At 40.5% G+C, this 16,935-nt stretch overlaps 1 protein-coding gene across 1 annotated transcript in view; it reads right to left on the reverse strand.

The window, feature by feature from the left end:
* The window catches only part of tjp1b (tight junction protein 1b), a 49,303-nt gene extending 32,954 nt beyond the window's left edge, over positions 1 to 16,349 (reverse strand). Inside the window, exon 1 of the mRNA XM_046038311.1 lies at positions 16,257 to 16,349. The gene's annotated coding sequence lies outside the window, so the exon portion shown is untranslated. The remainder of the gene's footprint in view (positions 1 to 16,256) is intronic.
* Between the last annotated feature and the right edge of the window lie 586 nt (positions 16,350 to 16,935).

A 16,935-nucleotide genomic window follows, 5' to 3' on the forward strand; every position in this document is an offset into this window, starting at 1 on the left:
CATTAATAGAGAGGCAAAGGGAAGGAAAAGATGTGGTAGAAAAAAAAGTGTACAAGCAATAGGGATAACCGCACCCTGGAGAGGATTGTGAAACAAAAACCATTCAAAAATGTGGGGGAGATTCACAAAGAGTGGAATGCAGCTGGAGTCAGTGCTTCATGAACCACCACGCACAGACATATGCAAGACATGGGTTTCAGCTGTCGCATTCCTTGTGCCAAGCCACTCTTGAACAAGACACAGCGTCAGAAGCGTCTCGCCTGGGCTAAAGACAAAAAGGACTGGATTGCTGCTGAGTGGTCCAAAGTTATGTTCTCTGATGAAAGTAAATTTTGCATTTCCTTTGGAAATAAAGGTCCCAGAGTCTGGAGGAAGAGAGGAGAGGCACAGACTCCACGTTGCTTGAAGTCCAGTGTAAAGTCTTCACAGTCAGTGAGGGTTTGGGGTGCCATGTCATCTGCTGGTGTTGGTCCACTGTGTTTTCTGAGGTCCAAGGTCAACGCAGCCGTCTACCAGGAAGTTTTAGAGCACTTCATGCTTCCTGCTGCTGACCAACTTTATGGAGATGCAGATTTCATTTTCCAACACCTGCAACACCTGCACACTGTGCCAAAGCTACCAGTACCTGGTTTAAGGACCATGGTATCCTTGTTCTTAATTGGCCAGCAAACTCACCTGACCTTAACCCTATAGAAAATCTATGGGGTATTGTGAAGAGGAAGATGTGATACGCCAGACCCAACAATGCAGAAGAGCTGAAGGCCACTATCACAGCAACCTGGGCTCTCAGAGCAGTGCCGCAGATTGATCGACTCCATGCCACGCCGCATTGCTGCAGTAATTCAGGCAAAAGGAGCCCCAACTAAGTATTGAGTGCTGTACATGCTCATACTTTTCAGTTGGCCAACATTTGAAAAATCCTTCTTTTGTATTGGTCTTAAGTAATATTCTAATTTTCGGGGATACTGAATTTGGGATTTTCATTAGTTGTCAGTTTTAATCATCACAATTAAATGAAATAAACATTTGAAATATATCAGTCTGTGTGTAATGAATGAATATAATATCCAAGTTTCACTTTTTGAATGGAATTACTGAAATAAATCAACTTTTTGATGATATTCTAATTATATGACCAGCACCTGTATTTTTAAGAGGTATTTGTTAGGAAGTCTTAGCTTGGCCATGTATCAGAGCAATGACCTTTCAATGGCCACAGCGCCCATCAATCAACTTCCCAACAATACACATTATCTCTTAAAAGTAGCCTAAAACTTAGGTAGAAATATGTATGCAAAAAAAGTAATTGATGCCACATCAGTATGTGTAGGACAATCTAATTTTGAATTACATTTTGTCCATGGACACAGTTGGTTGTGAGGATTGACAAAAATTAAAATACAAAAATTATTATTACAGACACCACATTACATTATGAGGTGTGAGTTTTAGGTTGGCATTAAAAAACCCACTCCAATGGCACCAGCTGCATTGTAGTTTATCTTGTGCTAATAAAGCCACACTAAATAACATGCAGAGTAACACTGGAGTGGACATAAAAAAGGGAGAAGGGATTAAACTGTGCTGCTATGCAGAACAGAAAATCCTTCTAAATTGAAAAAAGGACTAGATCCATTAGCTCAAAAGGGTGAAACAAGGGGAGTCAAAAGTCTGAAGTCACACCTCTCAGTGGATGAAAATATCACAATGATACTAATTATACAAAATAATCCATGGTATAAGCAGAGATGTAGTACTTAAGGACAGTGCAGGCTAACTCATTAAATTATTTTCCTTTTTAGTCGAGTGGCACCTTCAGGCTAGCACCGACTCTGAAACACATGCTATATCTTCACAGTCTCCCACCATTTTTTCAGCATTGTTTTCTCTCTCTCAATATAATGTAGCTTTATTGGCATGAATGTATAACAACAATATTGCCAAAGCATCTCTCTCTCTCTCTCTCTCTCTCTCTCCCATTAATCTCTTCAAAGAGGTATGTGAGGCCATCTACTTTGATCTTTTTTATATAAAGCCATTCGGTTGGGCATCACCACATTATGCAAAGCTAAGGTTTAAAAATATAGAAAGTTTAGTTTCTCCAAGGTGCACCATGTGTCAACACATCCTGTTAACAATACAGCAGGTATGTTATAACCAGTGACTAGATACATTTCTACAAACACACAGGACTACAAAACTGCAGTCAAATTTACCTTAGGTAGGCAAAATATCTGATACATTTGTCCTTCCAAAACCACAATGGCTCAGATGACTACCGTTCCCATGACAGCTTAGGGCAACATGATTTACAAGCCAACATGTATGGCTGCCCTTGAGCAGCTGGATGTTATCTTCGTCTCAGGCGACATGCTTGCCAGAAACATACCCTGCACAACACTGCCATATGAATTATTAAAAAAAAACAGCCTGTTTAATTGTGCAATGAAAAATGTAACGGCTGCCACAAATATCATCTATATTGTGCCTCCACCACTTCATGTGACAAATCTGTTGCCTGTCCAGCTGCCATTTCATTTTATAATTCACATTACTATCATGAGGCCAGTGATGACATATTTAAGTCAAAGAGCCATGCTCTTAGTCAGTCCAATGCTGAGATGTGCAGTAATGAATCTTCAGACTTATGTTTAAAGATATACCAACTATACATGCTCCAGAAATTTAACATTTCTTTATGCTTTAAATAAGTCTTTTGGGAGCTACCTTTAATCCAATGCCTGTTATCCAAAAAAAATCAGAGAAAACTAAAGGACAAATGAATCTATCTATGACTCTCATACAATCCCAAAACAAGTGAACAACATTAAGAACATATTTAAAACCTGATATTTTGCCCATTAGTATTGATGACATACAAGATGCAATCTAAACAAATGTTGTGAGATGTGTTAGCCAACCATGCAGAGGCCTGTTTTGTTTATTTCCCGATACTATCTTCTACTTGTGTGTCTCTTTTTATATATTTTTATCTATACCTTTTGCACACCAGATAAACGAGAATGGACAGTGTACTATGTCCAAACAGGGTAACGTAACATGTCCATATACCAGCTGTACTTCTGACCAGTTTGCAACAAATGTAAACTGACAAAACGATGCTGTCCAGCGTTTTCAATATGCAACAGGTGATTTGAGTACATATCAGCAGCAGTCGATCCGTTGGTATGGAAATGAAAATAGTGACATAGTTTGCTTAGATGAGCTAAGCCAAACACCGATTGCAGCCCACGGGAAAGCCCCCACACACAGTTCACAACACATTACTATGACAGCTGGTCGAAATGTACAAGACAGGCAAGCAGGTATTCCAGCACCAAACTAAAGCCAGCTAACAAGCTAACGTTAGCCAACTGCTACCTAGCTTCCCCCAGGTTGGTTTTACAAGCGGACCATCAAAACAAGATGAGCCACCGCATGACCTTCCGTTTAATTTAGAGAACCGATGTGATATTTCTAGCTGCTGACCTCACCACACCACTCCCTCCTTGCCTCTTGCAGTCTGACACTCAATGAATCGTATGCCCCCTTTACACCTTGTTGGTCAAATCAACCCCTAGCTGGCCGACATTTTGTTCCAGCAGCTAGGCTAGCTCATCCCAGCTAACGGTACCTGGACGCTCCGCGCATTTGACGTGGGAACAACCCGCCCGCTTGCTGACAGCTCGACCGCAAAGCACTTTGTGACTTAATATTACCGCTTACGCACACTCCCACAAAATGAGGGCAGCGGACATCGTTTTTCTTGCGTTCAATTAGAAGATAACGTTAGCAACCCACATAGCACAGATGCAGTTTGCTAGCAGTGAGGTAGCTAGGTTACCTCGGCTTGCACCGTTATCGCTCGCTCGTACCCGCAGAGGGACACACATCCAGTCAGCTCCTGCGGCTACAGCGAAACACACACTCCCAAATAACGTACTCAAGGATAAACCATTCACCTTCGCAATACAGCAATGGTCCTCACGGCGTGCTTGTGAAAATCTTACAGAACAGGAGTGGAAAGGTCTTCCTGGTGTGGCTCCAGAGCAGCAGCCGCCGCACTGCAATGGCAGGCTGTGGATGAAGCCTTTCCTTCTCCCCCCTCTGCTCTCACACTTCGGCTGCCGTCACCGCCGCGGTGACAGTGACAGGTTCGCCTGGAAGAAACCATTCCGGTTTGTCCGCGGGGGAGGAGATGAGGAGGGTCGGGGAGAGCAGGGATGCAGAGAGGCTGTCCACAGCAGCAGCAGCAGCAGCAGCAGCAGCCGCATTAACAGCTATTTCACCGTACAGACAGAACAAACGGTCGTTGAAGAGGGTGAAAATACACCGATTAAACTGTAGCAGGTCCTGGTGAACATAGCAGGGGCCACTATATTAGGAAGGATGGATGGACCTGTTATCTGTTTCAAATACATCAATTAATAAGGAAAACACCCAAAATACTATTCCCAAAAAAAAAACTCTAGAGGTCTACTGCATTATTATTACAGATAAGTCCAAATACATGAATATCATCCAAACATTTTCTATTAACAATGTGATAGGGATTTTACAACGTTATTATTTATAAGGTATTATTAGTGTTTACAAAATAATTCGACCAATCTATTTTTAATTTATGTATTGATAAGGACTCAATTACGTTTAATACAGGCCTAATGCAAAGAAGAAATAGATGTCTATGATCTATGTATAATGGTATGCTTGTGTTTAGCTGCTAAAAGGAGGTTGTTGTTTTTTTATTGCTCCATTTTTAGCGTCCACAAAAAACACCAACAATAGGTAGCTAAATCTCAAAATGGATTTACATTTTTATTTAGGTCTAACAATTTTCATATAAATATATATGCTCATAAAACAGATTTTACTGTTTAAGATAATCTGGTATTGCAGCAAGGGAATGTGGCAACATTCAAACACAATACCAACTTAAAAATAGTTATCTCTGTTTGAAATTTGTATGCTCTACCAAAACAACTTCCTGTTCCAGGTAGCATGATTTCCCTATTGCACCAGCGGCGCAGCAGACTTCTACAGGTAGACTGCAGTAGGCCTTACAGATCTTTGTACACACAATGCATTGTAAGCTTTACGTTCGCTGAATGTGACATAAGGAGTTACATTTTATCTTAAGAGCTTTTAACAAGCATCCTGATCAAACAGAGAGCTAATAAATCAATTAGAGGATGAGAGAGCTCTTGAGAGCTATGTTTGCACTGAGAGTTAAGCTGCCCATATCCACCTAAAAGAGGGTTGTTTAAAATTGTTCTTTATATTATAATTTTAGCTTTATTTCATAAAGTAAAGGGACCAAATGTTGAGCAGTATTTGCTTTTTAGTCTTTAAACCAAGACTTTCCAAGATACTTTTAAATTACTTTAAGCATACAGTATTTTCTTCACACATGTAATGTAAAAATTCAAAAGCCAGATACTATATACTGTATATCCTGTTGTGATTACCTATACACCCAGAACTTCACACACCGCTCTGTGTGTATATGTGTATATGTGCATAATCATGATAAACAGCTATTTATTTCAAATTGCTTTCTGCAAAATGTGCTTTCAAGGATGAAGATTAGAGGCCCTTGATGTGGAAGATATTTTACATCGATGTTATATTGCTCTGAATGCAAAAGACGGTGTGAAGAAATCTATTTGGGTAACACTTTTAACTACAGCAAACATAAACTCTTTACAGGGAAAGCTGAGGTAGGCTACTTAAGTAGTAATGACATGCTGCATAAAGCCATTTAAAATGCAGAGGATAGAACTAAAATCCACCCTCCACCACAGTCACGATGCTCAATACTCCTTCCCATGGGGTATACAGATTTAATCAATATACAGTAGAATGTAAATTGTGCACTGCACCAAACCCCACTCTTAAGACTCTATCGCCTGCAGTTTAGTTTTTGTGCTGTCTTTTCCATAAGTACCTTATTCTCTCCAACACCTTCTGTTGTGCATTTTTATCACTTTGAGATTGTGTGACCGCTCTTGTCACCTCTACCTCTGGCACTAATGAGCGCAGGAGAAGATAAGGGTTGGATGTAATGCTGGAGGAGCACAGAGGTCCCGCAATGTTGCTGACGTAAGGAGACGTGCTGCAGATTCCATTGGAGGATCAGAAAGAGAAGGGGGGGGGGTCATCTTCAATTGAAGAACATGAGTTGGACAAGGTCATAGGAATTATATAAAGAATGGCAGAAATGTATCTGTGACCTGCACATCTACAGTTTTGTCCATTTATAGCGATAACAGGCAAATATTATAGGATAGTATATGTCACTGAGCATGAATGATGTCATCAGATGTCATCATTAGTTATCATCTTGCATTACCATATTAGCTAAAGTATTGAAGCAGAAACATGTAATCCCCCTCTGGAACTGCATGAATGTAAACTTTTTACAGCCTGCATCTTAATAAATTGGCTTTGACATGAGCTTATGCTGCTTAATGTATCGCTGTTGAAGCCCTTGAAATACCCTCTGTTAATGCTACGATAGTGTTTGCATCACTGGCTCCAACAGCACAGAGGGAGTTTCACATGCCGTGCAACAGAATTATGCAGCCCCTCTCTCCCATCAGCACATTTAGACACACAGACAGGATCCAAACTAGAGTATGACTGCAGGAACAAATCACGAAGAGTGGGAAAGCAAATTAGCAATTCACAGCAGGTTGGCTTTTAGAGTGCACTGCCCCTGACGGTGAGTGAGTCACCTCTCAGCCGTACAGGTCAGGAAAACAGCCTACTAGGCAAAGGTTGGCGATGATATCTATGAGCTTTAATGACTGCAGCTATCAAATGACATGACAGGCGTTAAACATAGCACTGCAGCAGAGGAAAATAAATGCATTTGTCCAATAGCAGCGTGATATTGATATTATATGACTCCATGTTGCCAAAGCTGCAATATGATACTCAAAACGTTATGCTTCTTATCTTGTTGTGCAGTTTTACAAATCATCAATGTGGTGCATCAGTGTAATCTTGTAATGAGGTGAGCTGGCTTATTGCACAGAGGCTTGTATTTCTGTGATTTCTTAGTTAGTATCACTGACCTCTAGCACGAGGAAGCAGCACACTGACTTGACAGCCAACCCGTTATGTCAGGACAGAAATGCCTTACACAAGATTTCATAACACCTCCACGATTATGTTGTGCAGCGAATTCGGTGCCGAAGAAAGAGATAGGGGTCCATGACGAAGCATGTATGAGGTATCTTGTAAAGTCAGCAGTTAAAAAAACACTTCAAAAGATGCTTTATAGAAGAGTGAAGTGTGACCTCTATGAGGCAGAGTGGAGGATGTACAGCAGTAAAATGCAGCTGAAACGTGCAGGAGAGCTGCAGCCTCCTGAACTTTGTCCAGCTTGTTACCAGCTGTTTTTACAGCATGTGATTGTACTACCTATCCTACAAATAAAATATCACATAAATAACATTTCATCTTGAGTATGACATTGAGATTCTGTATTAGAATAAATAAATCAATTTTGATGATACTGATGCAGCCAGCTTTGCTCTTTGGGCTTTTCTGTATTCAGCTTTTATATAAGGGCCAACTAAAGCAATTAAACAACAGATTTTGCAGATGACTCATTTTGTCGTTTTGTGGTCTACTTCCCTGTAGTTCAAATTACATTCATAGTTTCTATATATTAATAACAAGGTGGTGCTTGTTTGACATTTTTTGTATTGCACTGGCTACAGTGGAAATGCTGCAATGAAATAACTAAATCAGCCTAAAATGATCAAATTCAAAAATATCAGTCTACTGAAAGACCCAAACCATTTCAGTCTCATAACTATGTGTGCTTACAGTATTTATTTGTGCTTGCATTGATGTATTGTATTGCATTGTGACAAAAATGTTGTCCCGTAAATACCCAATTCCACAATCATCTTTAAAAATCAAAATGACACACCAACATTAATTAAATGGTAAGAAAAGTGACATAATGGCGTTGAGCTAAAGAAAAGGAGATAAACACCATCTGACACTGGGAGCACACAGGATGTGATTAACAAAGCACAAATCTGGATTTACTGATTCATAAATTTCAAAGCTAAAATCAGAACCCATGTACCAAGGAGGAAATACATATTTTTCAAGATCGCCCAAATGAACCTATAATCTCCAGCTCATTTTTCCCACTAACAGCTGAGAGCTCAGACATATCAGGTGACATGAGATGACCTCACATCCCCGGCCCTGTGGGTCATGCGACAGCACGCCACCAACATCCAAATCCTCTCTGGATCAAACTACAGCATCATGTACAGTTGCAAAGAAGCAATCGCCTAAGTATGTTTATCCCAGGAGGGGAGCCCTAATGCTAATAAAGATGAACAATTCCAATCAGTTAATGTGGACTTGTGTATGACAGAGAGGTCTTTAGCAGCAAAATGGTGAGTGAAATTATTGTGTTTTTGAACACCAGCTCATAGATTGCAGTGCTAACTGTGAAGCTGAACTCCTTTGGGGGAGTTAAAGCTTTTAAAGCAGCAGGATCCTGATCAATCCAATTGTGATTTCACAGACAGCTGGAAATGCCAACAGCAGATTATTTATCAATGTTAATTAACCAGAAATACTCTCGCCCAGGGAGCCATACTTGTCTAAAACGTACAGTGTTGTTCAAAACCACATCACATAAAATACCATTACAATCAGAGTGAAATCACAGTAGACACAGTGTGACCCCTGATGAAAACTACCGGTTAAATTATTAATGAAGTTGCTGTTTGTTTTATTATTTAATATTATTCAGACCTTTAAATTAGTTTTGATTCATAAGAAGTTATCTATTCATTATTATTATTTCCCAAGAGAGCAACCTCGCTCATGATGGGAGTAAAGCAATTAGAGGCCTTGGTGGTGTGGGATCAGGTGCTCCCTTTGGACCAGACTGAAGGGGTATTGTGGAGGGCAGGTAACGGGGTAACAGAGACAGGAGAGAAAAAGGGAGAAAAATCACCCAGGGGTAAAGCCAAACATTACTATAAATCTCTGCTGCTTCTCAATTCAACTGGAAATTAATTTTATCGCAACTACAGGCTGACTCATTGATAAATCCAATCAGGAAAAAATACCAAACCACAATTTTTTTTTTTTTAAAGAGGAAATACTGCAAGGTTGCCCCCTGTGCAATACATTAGATGAGTGGGGGGTTGAACTGTATGTTTGCCTGCTTTACTTCACCAATCCCATTAGCATCACTAGCCCTCCCAGTGGCTGCGCCACCTATTGTTTTTAATAATAAAATATATCTTAGCAACTACTACAATATTTTCTATCACCACATATGAAAGTTAACCCAACATCCCAACTGCACATCCAACACCTCCTGTCTCTATTACGTCAGCTATGCAAACATGGATGTTTCACTGTGCTCATGTACGTTTAGGCAGTAAAACTCTGCCCTCTGCAGGACTTCAGCGGAACACTATTTTTCTGCGTCGAGCATGACTGTCTTGAGCCTTGCATGAGGAAATCTATATGAAGAATTGTTGTTTTTGATGGCGTGTCAACAAGCGTGTGAAGTGTGGATCTGCGTGATTTCAATCCATGCTGGCTGGTGATGCACTCATGAACGGTTGGAGGGAGACACAAGAAGGAGTTGGGCTTGTTAACCCATGGGTCTACCGTGATGGGAGGCTCCTAAGTCTAAACAGCATATGGTGCCTCCCTGGGCATCAACACACATCCTACCATGTCCAGCAACACGGCAGGCAGTATGACACACGCACACACGCATACACACACACACACACACTTCTAAATACACAAAATGTACACACAATTCCACCTTTCATTCATTCTCAAATTAATATAATTATTTAATATGTTTGTGTCTTTTTCTTTGACCATATATGGTGCTCTCATTCGTTGTGGTAAATTCCACAAGCTTTGAATTGACAATTTTACAATAAGAATAAGCTTTCATACAGTACCGACTGCATGGTGCCTGATTTCAGTTCTCGTTGAATGAAGGATAGACTGTCACTGAATTATGGCATTATTATTGCTGATAAGTCAATTAATCCATTAGTCAATCGACAGAGAATAAATTCCAAACTATTTTGATGTCAAGTAATCGTTTGAGTCACTTTTCAAGCAAAAAAGACAAACATTTTCTTCTACCAGCTTCTTAACACCACTTTAAATTGAATAACGTTGGGTCTTGAACTTTCTTTCTTTCACAATTAAATTTTTTAATTAACATTTTATAGAGATTAATGAAATATTAATAGATAATGGAAAGAAAGGGCAGCGCTAATAAATAATTAATAATTACTGAACAACACAGTTCTTCAATGATTCTCAGAATGTTAACAAAGATGTGTCCATAACTGGATGTTTTCTTATATCAGAATTCAGATTTGAGGTGTTGAACAACGTCAGGTAAACCTGGCGTAAATCCAAAGCGTATTTGCTGCCTGTTAAATCTCATTTTAGTTACATTAGATAAATACAAAATATTACCTCCAGGAAAACAGAATGTGTTCATCTTCTGATAATCAATCAGCAGACAGTGTAATCTACAGAGCGTCCACAACTGTGAACATCAAACCGTGTGATTGATTAAGTTGTCTTAGGACAACCTTCCCAGTTTTTCATTCTTAATGCTTGACTTCCCCACCAGGGGCACCATCTTAATTCCTACAAACATTACATCATCCTGGTGGTTGTCCTTCAGCTGACCTCACGCTCAAGTGCTTAAACAGGGAAAATAAGATGAACATCAAGCCCTCCTTGAAAATAAGCTGAAATTATAATGAAAGCTAGTTATGGTGGCATTAATAGATCCAGACTGTGTTTTTCGGATTGGAAAATACTGTATGTTTAGTGCTACATATTCACTCATCATCAGCTGCTGATGGTGCTTACTGTCCAGGCCTCCAGGTCCTCCTGTGATAAATCAGGCAGGAAAGTCAATAGAGTTGTTGGGATTTATGTGGGTTTGAGTCTTCTCTCTTTAAATGATTTGTCGTAAATGTGGGACACGAGCCTGGCCATAAAAACAATTCAGAAGCACAAGTCATATTCTTCAAATCTTCTACTGACAACCAAGGTCTCTGCTGTTTATAATCTTCACCCAGCATCCTTTAAGAATATACAAGACTGTTTTGTGATCCAATTGTGTTGCTGAGAACTACAGGAAATCCATTTTAGGTCATCTTGGCTTATCGATAGATTATAACAGCGGAACAGCTACCATGAAACACATTTAGTAATCATACATTATAGAGTAAATTAGTAGTACATTATACAAATGCATTATTAACATTTAACAACATCATTAATTATCCAGTTCAAAATATTTTCTGTGTAAAAAGCTGTAATTTCAAAATCAAGCTGTAAAAATGTTACAAATCACTGCTGCAGAGGCTGTGAAGTCAACATATTGCTACAAGATGTGTGACATGATGGTACTAGATGCACACAGTGCAGAGTGCCTACAGTGACCTGCCATATGTCCCATGAGAGGACACAGAGGCAGGCCTTGCTCCTGAGTCACAGCCTCCAGAAACACACTCAACATCTGCCATGCCTGCCTGTGGGACCACACACGCAACCTTCACACGCATCTCACATGGCTAACTCTGCCTCAGTGTCACATAACAAACCATCTCCATCATCTCCAACTATCCCCCAGTGCCTATCACCTACTGGACAAGAAAAATGCATCCATTTAACTCTGTTGTTACATAAGAGACCTGTCTCAACTAGAGAAAATCCGCTGCTGACCCAGTCACAGTGCTTCCCCTCTTCCACCCTCTTGTCCTTCCAATAAGGCCTCCTACAGTGTTAGTCGTGATAAATCTCCTGCGCCCACCCTCCACGCTCTGGTCCTCCCTCCCTCTGTTTCTTTCCACAGCCCTTGTGGTGCATCTCACTCAGGTTCTGTCCTCTGTGGACCTCCACACCTTCATCACATGGGAACAATCTCCCTCTAACAGGCCCTGAATATGCAGATCGGTTAATTCAGCTGCAGTTGCTCTCTCCATAAATGCATCTGCAGCACTTTCTGAAGACAGAGCAGCGAATAAATGCTTACGCTGTTTTTTTGGGTTTTTTTTGGTGGTGGTGGTTGGGATGGAAGTGCCTGTATCCACGACAGACTGCAGCCAAGGATGGGATTTTGGAAGTGGAATGGGGCAAGCAGAACTAATAAGAGATTAAGACTTTGACCAAGGCAAAGCTCAAGGCCCAGTTGGTGACTGATCCTGGTCTGTTAAGGAGTAATTAATTTAATTGCGCTTTTCATCTTGGCCTTGTTGAATCTGATCCTGCTGATACACTCTCTGCAACTCACCTGGTTATTGCCTCTGCAGCAAACATTCCTTTAATATTTCCCAAAACAGCTGAGAGGGCAGGAAAAATACAGCATTAAAAACAACATATTTCCCAAAATCAAGGCACATGAAACAGAAACAGCAACCTCAGTTTAGCATCCACACTGCACCAGGGATACAGTGCAGGTTTTGTTGTGTGTAAAATAGGATTTCCCGTTATCATGCACATAAGAATAAGCTGCATATTTAGAATCATCATATAAAACACGCATAGCCACCATCTCTTCTGGAAAAGGTGACCCCTTACTATTTCTTATCATTCATCCATGAGGTTGTCTTTTTTAGAAAAACAAAGACAGGTCACAAAGTGGTTGGATACAAGAGATTATGGGTGTAAATAATAAAATTAATAAGACTTTGTGTAATACTAGAACAGATGGACTAATGCATCTCCCTAAAGCATTAAGAAATACTGTAAACGCTGCTGCTTTGAAATTGGATGAGGTGTTGTTGATGAACGCAGAAAAATAAGTCATGCTATACACAAAGGCATCGGGTGCATAAAAGTCTGTGGTTTACCCCCCCCCCTCCATCTCTGTTGTGCTTTCTGCAGCCTTAGCACTAAAATCTGATTCAAGCTTTCTGTGAACAAGTGCGATGCTTGCCAACACAAATGACAGCGAGAGTGGGCCAGGGGCCAAAGTCCTCCCCTGACTATCAAGAGAGAAAAGCAATCAAAAGAAGCAATCGATATAAACAAAGTCTTAACTACTATTGATTATATAGCTACGCTAATGGGCATTGATAGTTATGGACCTAAATTCATACACTCAGTTGATTAATATGTTCAGTTTTCTGTTGAAACAGCCAATCAGGTGAGATTTTGTGTCAGACAGCGACTGCAGATCATCCAACAGCTCAGAGGCAGTGTTGTGTCTGTTGTGAGATTTTAGTAGGATGCAATGGAAACTGCTTTTCAGCTCAGCATCCTGCAGTCTCATCACTCACTGTAAGGCGGACCGTTACTTCCATCAGCTGCATTTGAGTTTGGGCAAGTCAGCAAGTTTTCCTCTAGTGCACACACAGCCTGTACAAAAGAAATATACCGTGGAAAGGCCAGGAACCCTTAGCACAGCTCTCAGTCTCTGGTGAGATAGTGGCCTCATGAGCCGGTGTAAGCGTCCTCTGAGTGGCAGGACATAAAGACAAATGACAGCGATGTGGTCAGTCACTCTCTGTGACTTACAGAGCAGGAGAGGATATGAGAATACAGCAACGCCACACTGCCTTTTCCATTCAGATGAAGGCTTATGATTGCTGTGTATGGCTCAAAATCAAGGCCACCACTAATCTGTCAATCACAGCCTAAAAGCACCCACCTCCAGCGTATCACTATAAGGTTTACTAGATGGGAACTGAATGGTGATTTTGTAATTACTTTTGAAATGTAGGTCTTTTGTTCAGTCAGTCATGACAATTCATTTTTTGACCGAGAAGATAAGAGTGGCCAAATTCTCTGAGCTGTAATATTTTCACAGTTTTTAGTCATGCGAGTTGCACAGCTTTAGGGATGGAAATGTTGGACACATCTGTTGGAAGGGTTTGCCATGAAATTTTTTACAGACTTAATGGTCTCCAGAGGATGAATCCTGCTGTAATTACTCTGGTGATCCCCTGATTTTTTATCTATCACCACCAGCAGGTTGACGTGTTTGCCTTTTTAATGAAATACTGTATCTCACCAACTAGAAGATGTGTTGCCATGGACTTTAATACAGTCATACATGTTGCTCAGAGGATAAATCTGAAAGATTTTTGTTATTCCCTAACTTTTCTTCATGTAAGTGGTTGACATGTATGGTTTTGAGTGAAATGTCTTGAAAACATGGATTGCCGTGAACTCATGTTCAGACATTGATGACACCCTCAACATGAACTCTAATCATTTTGGTGATCCTCTGACTTTTCATCTAGCATCCATCATAAAGTCCAAACGTTAACATTGTAAACATTACAATTGCTCAACATCAGCCTGTCAGCACTGTCATTGTGAGCATGTTAGCGTGCAGCCTCACAGAGCCGCAAGCATGTCTGTAGTCTCGTTAATAAATGGGCATGTATCAGACAGTGGCTCAAAGCTCTCTGACTGTGACACACAGCACAACTAAGCTGAGAGGCTTTACTTATGCATGAGTTAAAGATAAATGTATCTTAGAGGCATTTAAAATTCTCATGTTCTCAAAATGCCTATGTTACAATTGCATGCCAGCACCCATATCAATAATTCAACCGGCTCAATGGTTTTGTACTATCCTTTAAGGAGATGGAGTGTTTGAGCTGAATTCATAGTCAGATCATGCCCGAGCTGTCAACACGATATAATTCCCCTGAGGCTGAGGCCCTCCAGCAGTCTACTGCTCTGTCTGGAAACTACACGGTACATGTGTGTGCATTACAACTGCCTCTGCTTTGATGTATGCACACCAGAGTCCTGAATTTAAAACACTACTTAGTGAACGAATATGCATTTGGTATCTAAAAACACTCAGCAAAGGGTATTTCATGATAGTTTAGTGTGACTATAAATACAAGAAGGAGTTTCACCTCCAGCATTTTAGAACATTTTGAAGCATTTAACAGTTGAGAACCTTGTTCTCTGAATGTGAGGATGGATAAAATATGTATGAATAAAATGACGCTCAAGACAAATTTCTTCTTAGAAACTAATATGGTTAATTTGAACAGGTATCATTTGACATAATATTATTAAGTGTGGAAATCAATTGTTATTCATGGCTGCCGATGAATGCAAAACTTCATCTGCCTCCTTACCTTTTTTCATCTTAGAACAGATTGTAAATGGTCAAAATTAAAGGAGATTAAATCTCAAACTCTGCACACATTTGTGTTACACATTAAAGTAATGGTTTGACATTTTGGGAAACTTTTTCCCTTTGTTGAGTTTTATGAAATGATCGATACCACTCTCTGTTTGTGTGGCCAGAATGAAGCTACAGCCATCACCTGGTTAACTTACCTAACCCTAACCCTAACCACAAAGACTGGAAACAGGGGGAAACAGCTATCCTGGCACTGTCCAAAGGTAATCCGCCGTCCTGCACCCCTAAAATTCACACATTTGTACATTAAATCTCATTTGATTGGCCTGAACAAAAAACAGTGTTAAGTGACATATGTATTTCACAAAATGTCAATCAATTCCTTTAATCAAGAGAATATATTGACCTGACACAGGAACAAGTTCCTATAATGCAAGTGTAGATGATATTTTTAGACTATGGTGCAATAAGACCATTTCATGACTGCTCCAGAGACACTGATATAAACTGTAAATCTGAGTCGAGGGTCTGCTTCACCAAATTTGCAACATGCAAGCTGCAATTATCAACATTATTTTCTTATTCCTTTAATTTTTACACGTGACTTACATATGTCACAAAGTCCATACTTATAGCCCATGCATGAGAATGCAACAGCCCTGAAGGACTTGTTAAATGATCTTCAATTTGCAATCAATTCTGAAATGTTACTCTGCCACCGTTTGCGATCTGTGTGTGAGCAGTGCTTGCAATTTTTGCAAAGAGCCCCAGGTGCCAATCCCAAATATGTAGCATCTCTTCTAAAAGTGGTCTGCAATGATTATGTTTTGTTATTGTGTCTTTTGTGTTTTTACCAGAAGACAAGAGAATCCTAACTTGCTTTGTGTAACTTTTTTGTGTTTGATGTGGTGAATGGTTGAATACATTTTTAGACATTTAAACAATGCAATGTCTGTAGTTTCTTTCACATATCAGTCACAAACAGAGGCAGACACAGGCTTTTCATTGTCCTGCACAATACCTGCATAATTCCTACAAGATTCCTTTACAACTGAAAACTTTTTGCATACTATGGCCTTTCAGTCAGTTTACTTACATTGGAGTCAAGGAGATCAATGCTGTCCAGACTCTTGCTCCTGTGAATGCGGCCCTTGATGCGGCGGAGTGATGGTTTGCCCTGAATGGTGCTCACTGAGGAGGCTGCTGTGATGGAGCCAGCGGTCGGGCTGGGATGTATCCTGAGGGTCAGCACGGAGGGAGCCGGGGGAGGGGGACAAAGAAAAACAACAGCACCACATCAGGGCAAGTAAGTACACATCCAGCATGGTTGTATCACAGCAGGACAAAGTGCCACAGGAAAGACGAGGAGGAAGAACACAGTGGTCACGTTTCTGCTCTTCAAAAGGCCACAGTCTCCCGTTGGCATTTAAAGAAATCTATAATTGGATTTAATGTCACAGAGGGCCTGTAGGGGATCTGGTTCAAGCTCAGGAAACACTGCAGCTTCAAACACAGAGGGCCTGTGCAGCTCTGTGGGCCACAGCAGCCAAACTGTAGCTGGGTCATGGTGAGATGTGGGGAGGAGGCACACTTGGCTGACCCATCACCAATACTCTCAGGAAATGTTTCACCCTTCACAAATGACATACTTGATCAGCACCGTTGGAACCCTGCTGACCACATTTACACACTCCGCCTCTCATTTCTTTTGTGTTAGCATGTTCCTTGCTTAATTGCTGTGTAATGTGCTGTGTTTGCCACAAAAATAATTGTCC

This window comes from Micropterus dolomieu, linkage group LG22 (genome assembly GCF_021292245.1).
Source record: "Micropterus dolomieu isolate WLL.071019.BEF.003 ecotype Adirondacks linkage group LG22, ASM2129224v1, whole genome shotgun sequence".
Taxonomy (NCBI): Eukaryota; Metazoa; Chordata; class Actinopteri; order Centrarchiformes; family Centrarchidae; genus Micropterus; species Micropterus dolomieu.